The sequence below is a fragment of the Otolemur garnettii genome, unplaced genomic scaffold, assembly GCF_000181295.1.
Source record: "Otolemur garnettii isolate 467f Iridium unplaced genomic scaffold, OtoGar3 scaffold00258, whole genome shotgun sequence".
Lineage (NCBI taxonomy): Eukaryota > Metazoa > Chordata > Mammalia > Primates > Galagidae > Otolemur > Otolemur garnettii.
In genome coordinates, this window is record NW_003852653.1 from 426512 (window position 1) to 434048 (window position 7537).

Genomic DNA, 7537 nt, shown 5'->3' on the forward strand with positions numbered 1-7537 from the left:
CATAACTCTTAGAAGGAAATTATAAGTGCACTAAGGGGCGTCATTAACAATGATATTCTCTTAACCTTACAGCAATGCATTTCAGTTTATGGAACTTATACAGACATTTACAGACCTTTGGGGAAAGCACTGAATGTGGATTTAATCACCATGGTAAGATATGTGAATGTCCAGACTGGCAAAACTGTGCTGGAAAGCATACTTCTTTCAGTTTCAACAGGTGTTGGAAAACTAGATCTGTTTGGTATACTCCTGCCTTTGTATAAATGTATCTAGGGAAGAAAATGAAAGGGGCTACTGTAAGAGTTCATTACCGATCTGAGTATATTAAAGAAACCACATTGTTGGTTGCTAGTATAAAATCAATTGTATATTGTTAGAGAAAGTTGAATCCACAAAACAATTGTGAGAACATTCACACCACTGTGGGCACTTATTGGCTTGAACAGCTCAAGCTAACACATTTTTATCAAAGGTAGATATGATTCAATCATTTGCTGGTAAGTAACATTCCCTTGCCTCCCTCCGAGTATGAACCAGTTGCCATAGCAACACAGGTGCCCAAATGACTTATGCATATTGTTTTGTCTTCTGCTTTGATCTGTTCTCTAATATGTGGAGTTAAAAAAAAAAAAAGCTTAAAAAAGAGGAAACTTTTAAAAATGCTTTGGGAACATTAACCAAGAAAAGGCCGTAGGAAAAGGGATTTTTTGGAACATTATTTTTCCCCACTGTTGTGCATTTGATCCTGTTGTTTATGCGGTCAAGCGTAGCCTCTCTGCTTCATCCCCTATCCATTTGTCAAGGCTTAGTTTAACCGGCTCCTTGATGAATCGTATTTACTCTAATCTCTACTGCCCTTGAAGTTTTGTCACCAATCGTATTTGGACAGTTCATTTGGCTGCTTTGTCTTCTGACTATTTTTGTTTTATGGATAATAAGGCTCAATTATGAGGGTTATAATAGAAACAAGAACCGTGTGTGGTGAGAGAACAAAGGAAAACCTGACCCCAGTAGATTCAAACTTGTTCTGTGCTTTGCAGGATAAAAAAGAGTTATCCTAGAAGGAAAAAAGCTATTATTGTATGTGAACACTATTCACTTATACATATAAGTAAATGACTATAATTTTCCCCACTAGCTGAGAGAAATTGAATCTAAAGTATAGGCACATATGTCTATAATAATAATAGACATAATTAGAGCAGAGTTTATTTCTAAAAAGGGATTAGGGGTAGTAGATTTTACTTATACTTTCTGTTTATGTAGATTGAATTCTTTAATTGTCTGTACCTATACTAGATGAAATCTGCAGTTAAGAAAGACAGAATAAGGACGAATATGGAGATTTAGCTAGCTCAATCTCCTTTTCAGTGATCACTTCCTCCCTACAAAGCTGCTGTAGGACCTTGAAGTCTTTCAATAGAGCAGCTTCCTGGGTGTTTTTTCACCTGCAGCCTCTCATGCTAATCATGCCCGTCACTTCCTATGCTTGTCCAATGCCTTCACTAACCCTAAACAGGAGTAAACGTTCATTAACAGTGGTATCCTATTTGCTGAAAATTCTCAGTGCATTGTAGTCCAGGCATTTATACTTTTATGTTTAAGAACTGTATTATAGTACATTATGATGTGTTATAAAAGGTTTATTAACAAAAGACCTTGTAGTGTATACATTACACGGGGTTAAGTGGCCTTCTCTGTCACCAAGTTATTTTCTACTACTAAACTTATATTACAAGTAAAAAAATATCAGTTAAGACCAATTCTTCTTAGGACAGTGGAAATTTGCATTGTTGTATCTTCTTTAATTACTATTTTTTTCTTTTTTTCCTAGAAAGGATTACTCCTTTCACATGAACCATGTAAGGTGTTTTTCTTCCCTGGAGACTGGGACACCACCCAGGGCCTTGTGACTCAGAATGTGTTGCAAATTCACTAGATTAGAATAGAGGGAGTTCGAATTGAGGTCTCTGAACTATGTTCCCTTTCCTCATTAGTAAATCTAACTGCCTGGTGTTGTGCAGACACGGTACTATTGATCTAGATCTTCTATCTTTGCAATTCAGAACCCTTGTGAATCATAAATCTTATAGGAATCTATTCTAAATGATACTCATAGAGAAACACAAACACTTTGCATAAATCAGCATAAACAGACATTTTTGTGGAAATCACTTTTTCAGTTTACAAGATTTTAAAAGTGGGAGTGGGAGAAACAGATTAAATCACTTCAGAATGCCTGAGATTATGCTCCTTTTATTGATTTGGAAAACTATCTCCCCAGTGTTCGTTTTTAGTATAAGAAAAATCCTTATAGAGTCTCTTCTATGATCCTTTCTTTATAGGTGTCTTTATACTTTATTTCCCCCCTGCTTCCTTAGAAAGATGAATCTTATACATCAGTGAAGGTGTGAAGTCATTTAAGCTGCTTGTCCTTGCCTTCCTTCACCTTCTCAATAGACAGTGTTTATATGCTAAACATGGTATCACTGTTTGACTCCCAAGTAGATAATGATGACATGTCTTTCATGTTCTGACTCCTCCCCTAATGCTTTGAGGCCTGCAGGAGGTGCTGCAGGTAAGAGCAGAGGTTAGGTAAAGTACAGGCACATCTGACAGTAAGAATTATCTGGATACAACGTCAAATTTTGTGGCTAGAAAGTCATCTCCCTTCCCATCTTTCAACTCTTTTGGTTAATGGAGTACAAAGACTTAATTTACTGCCAATGTATCTTTAATATTTTCCTACTGCTTATGAATTCAATACATTATAGTTCCCTCATCCTTAAGAAAATGATAACAAAAGCTCCTACCTCAAGCAGTTTTTGTAAGGATCAAATGTGGCATTGTACATGCATAAAATACTCAGGAAACAGAATGCATCTTACATGATAAATGTCCCAATTCTATTAACCATTATTACTATCATTATTATTTTCCATTAAAATAAGAGAAAAAAGAGCCTCCAGACTGAGAATCAGGCAGGCAGGCAAACATTAATATCTTTCTAGAATTCAAAAACTTGCTTTGCTTTTACTTTAATTTGATGGCTTCCTACTATTAAAGCAGGTTTCTGTTTGTGGAAATGCTACAGTGTGTTTTTATGCATAAATTTATTCAAGCCAAAGTATCCATTTAAAGAAGATATTAAATAAATCATATTTCAGTTCATGCACTAATATGGTAAAATCTTTTAGATTGGTTCAATAACTCATGTCCAGGGCCACTCAGGGGGCCTAGCACCCCACATCTCCTTACCGTCCTGCCGTACCCCGGCCTATATAAATTGTGCTGCTCTCCTACCTAAAACAATCCTGCTTTCCTTCTCACAATTTGATCCATTCTCTGTGGAAAACCATTTCTAATTATTCTGACTTTTAATCATCTTATTCTTTTCTAAAAACATTTTCCTTTTTTGAAATAAAAAAATTAAGGGCTTTGTGGTCAAGCAGCACTGTGTTCACTCCTGACTCTGCACCTTGCTTGAAATATGATCATGGAAAAGATTCTTTACCTCCCAATTTCCTCATCGCTAGTATGAAGAACATGCAAACAATGACCACTTGTGGGTTCGAATAATGGTTACGGGACATAAATATATATGAGGTCATCAGAATACCTCTTTAATAAACCCAGCAAATGTTCAGGAGTCTGATGGCTATACCTGCATTTTAGAACAGCATCTGTTTTTATCTTCCTTTCTTTTGCCCTCTTTTCCTCTCTCCACAAACTATTCTTTGAGCATCTTCTTGGGTAAGGACTTACTGTATATGTTTATAATAAAGGCAGGTTTACTCCCTTTCCCCAAGATCTCCCCCCCAACTATATTTATTCATTTAATTTTTATTTACTAAAGTTTTATATCTCCTTTCAAAGTTTTTGAGCTTGCTTATGATATAGGGATTTTAAAGTAAGACCACTTGAATGTAATTGTTAAGTTCAAATATTATATGGAGGGAATGGGATATAAATATCTCAAATGCTTTAGCTAATAGAGTTACCGTAATTGAACATACATAAATTCAGTTGTGTCGTTTTGGCATCTTTGGCTTAAGGGGAATTCTGACAGGTTATGAGGAATCTGATGAGTATTTTCAAAGTTTTGCTGAACACATATTTGACTCCAGGCTCTGAAGGGTAACAGTTGCCTTCAGCAAATTGGATGAGGGATAGTTGATCCATAAATCTGCTTCCTCAAGTGTTTTCTGCTGGGGAATATCTGTTATCTAACCATAGATGAACCTCATTAAATGTAACTAAGTCAGGCTGCAAGTTTTGCAAAATATTCATTCAGTTTGTCACTATTATTGTGGTGCTTTATAAAACATCCAACAATAAATTGGAATTGTATCTATCACCCACCAAGTGACCAACTGAATGTATAATGCAATATTTGGGGATAAGGAATTATTTTTGGATAGCTGATGTATAAAATAAAAATTCTGTTCATTTATTTAGTATTTTACAGTTCACAAAAATGCTTTGGAATATATTTCTATATCACTCTTAGAAACACAGATGAAATATATTAGATCTCTGAGCTTGCAATTAAATTATTTATGTTAAATTTCTACTCACCACAGCCTTACAATGGTTCCTCCTATTTCCAGTAACTTATCCTTCCTGAGTCAACCCTCAACAATGATAGACATCTCCAAGTTAGCGCAAATTTTGCTTTTCAATTCTTTGATAACTTTATGCCAAGTGGAGCATGCTGGTATAAGTCATTATAAAATGAAAACAATCAAGGCTAGTAGAAAACTATAAAAAAGAAACAAAAATATGTCCCATTTCTCTGAATATCTTTTCAGTCAATGCACAGACTACTATAAATGGTAATAGGGAATCCCTTAGTTTTCTCACCTTATTTACTCACCTTCCGTCTTAAAACCTTACTCTTCTGTGCATTCTGGAGACAACTGGAAAACATACAGAATTTAATATCCATCATTAAAAATCAAGCAACCAACTCTGGTCTTTCAGATGATAGTGATAATGTCTTCTTACCTAACTTCAATGTCTTATGTTACTAAAATGTTTCCATCCAGTCTTGCTGTATCACCAATGATAACTTTCTTTCTTTTCTCCCTAAAGTTAAAGGACAAAGGGTGGTAATGTAGGGGGAAAATTTGTATGTTCTCCAATAGGTAGGCAAGAGCTTGAACTAAGAACCAGCATTATTTTAATATTCTTATTGCTGTTTTACCACCCAAGAAATTCCATTTGAAGTAGATCTTCATAATATCCAGTTGCTGAAAAATTTAGAATTAATTAACCAATAGTAAGATTCATGTACTCCATCAGAGGAAAAATAGTTCTCATGGTGCCTAATTCTAAAAGGTTTTTATTTTCTTTTTAGAATTCAGGCAATATGAATTTCACTGATTAATTAGGAGTTTGAGTACTCGGCACAGTATGCTCATAGATACCTTATGGTAGATTGATGTGTATGTGTGTATGTGTGTGTGTGTGTGTATAGCTAATTTTTTGTCTTCTCAGATCTCATCACCATTCATTACTGACACTTACCTTCATAAGAACCAATTTTTCCATTGAATATTTGTAAGACTTGTGTAATTGAATTTTTATTTAATTTACATGAAAATAATTGTGCTATAAATGTAGTCATGTTCTCAATTTGTTTCCTTAGTATGTTTCTGAAGGATGTATTCATGCTACTAAGTCTGTTAGTCTCATTTTTTTGTACTGACCCACAAAATTCCATTTCTTGTATTCCTGAATCCCTTTTTCTATTCCAAAGCAATAAAAGCCTCCAATTCCTTGCTGTAGTAGATGTCACTTCTTTCTCTGCATCTATCCCTCCTGAAACATAGGAAAGCTTCTCCTTGGAACACACTCAGGACTGGGACTGCTCTATCATGGGGTGAACATCATCCTCATACCAGGCAGTCTCACTACCTGTAACTGCCTATAATTGTACACAAGACTGCCACTTGACCCACCCTCTTGCCAACAGTTAACTTTATTCAATTTTCTAATGTTTGTCACTAATGGACATAAAGTAGTATCATTTTAACTTTTTTTTTTTTGTAGCAAATTAAGTAAACATTTTATGTTCCTCGAGTTTGGGATGAACTTTTAATCAAGATAAGTTACATTGCGAGGGCTATATATTTCCCCTCTTTTGAATTCCCTATTCATACTCTCCCCCCACCTTTTATTTTTTATTTATAATTTTATTTTTTAAAGACAAGATATTACTCTGTCACACAGGCTGGAGTGTGGTCATACAATAATGAGTTTTGCAGTCTCAAACTCATGTGCTTAAGCTATCCTTCCACTTCAGCCTCCTGAGTAGATGGGACTACAGGCACACCATATCACCAGGCCTTTTTTTTTTTTTTTTTTCTTTACTTTTTGTAGGGAAGGAGGTCTTACTATGTCACCTAATCTGTTAAGATCCTGGTCTCAAGTGATTCTCCCACCTTGGCCTCTCAAAATTCTGGGACTACAGGCATGAGACACTAAACCTGGCCCCCTTTTTATGTTGGATGTTATATTTGCAATTATTGATTTTAGGAATTTATTGAAACTAGTCTCAATATTTATTTCTTATTTTTATACATTAAAAAGTTTATTTTTCTATTATATCAATGTATTTTTTACTTGTCAGGTATTGAAGAAAAATCTCACTTAAATTTTAATACAGAATAAATTTAACATAGGCATTTAAAATAGTAGATATTTTCATAGTTAACTAGACAAAACATGTAATGGACAATCTCTATGTCTGATAGAAACGTTAGCCTTAAATGCTGAAACCACAGCATTAAGGCTCTACTCAAAAGAGTTAAATATACTGAATTTATTTGTTTTGCAGGTTGATAGTTTGATTTGTTAGCATTTGTCCATCTCTTGAGTAACCTCGTTTTGTTTTCCTATTGGTAAATGATTGTAATTGTTCTTAGTTCTTTATTAACTATGCTATGAATAATCCAAAATTGTATAAAATAGAGCTGAAGCCTAATCAGAGATATAAAAAATACCTATGAAAGATCATAAAACACAAAAGAATAATCTAAGCCAAAATGAAGTCATCTTAAAATTTTTTTTTGCAAAACGCAAGTGATCAGTTGGTCCTTATAAGTCAAGAGAGGAATTAAATTCTTTTAACTTTTGTCTCTGAAATTTCCTTTCCAGTGGCTAATAAAGTTATACCTTTGAACTTCTGTTCATATATTATGTTCTTCCAACTCTACAGACTTCAAAATATTTGAAAAACTGAATTTACCACTTCCCTTGATGATCCCATGGTGTGTAAAGCAGCACTCAAATTTTAAAAGCCTCATCCTGTGATAGTCCCTTCTAGGCAGGAGTTCTGAACAAGGAAACATACTTATCTCAAAAACTAATAGGGTTATATCTGCATGATGCCAAAATAATAGATTGATGTAATCGATATTGGTAAAGAGCATGCCAACCTAGATTTTAGTGTCATATTCAACACAGGAAAATATTAATAATAGATGTCTAGATGGTAAGACTTATGGGAAGACATGGCAGTTCCATCAAT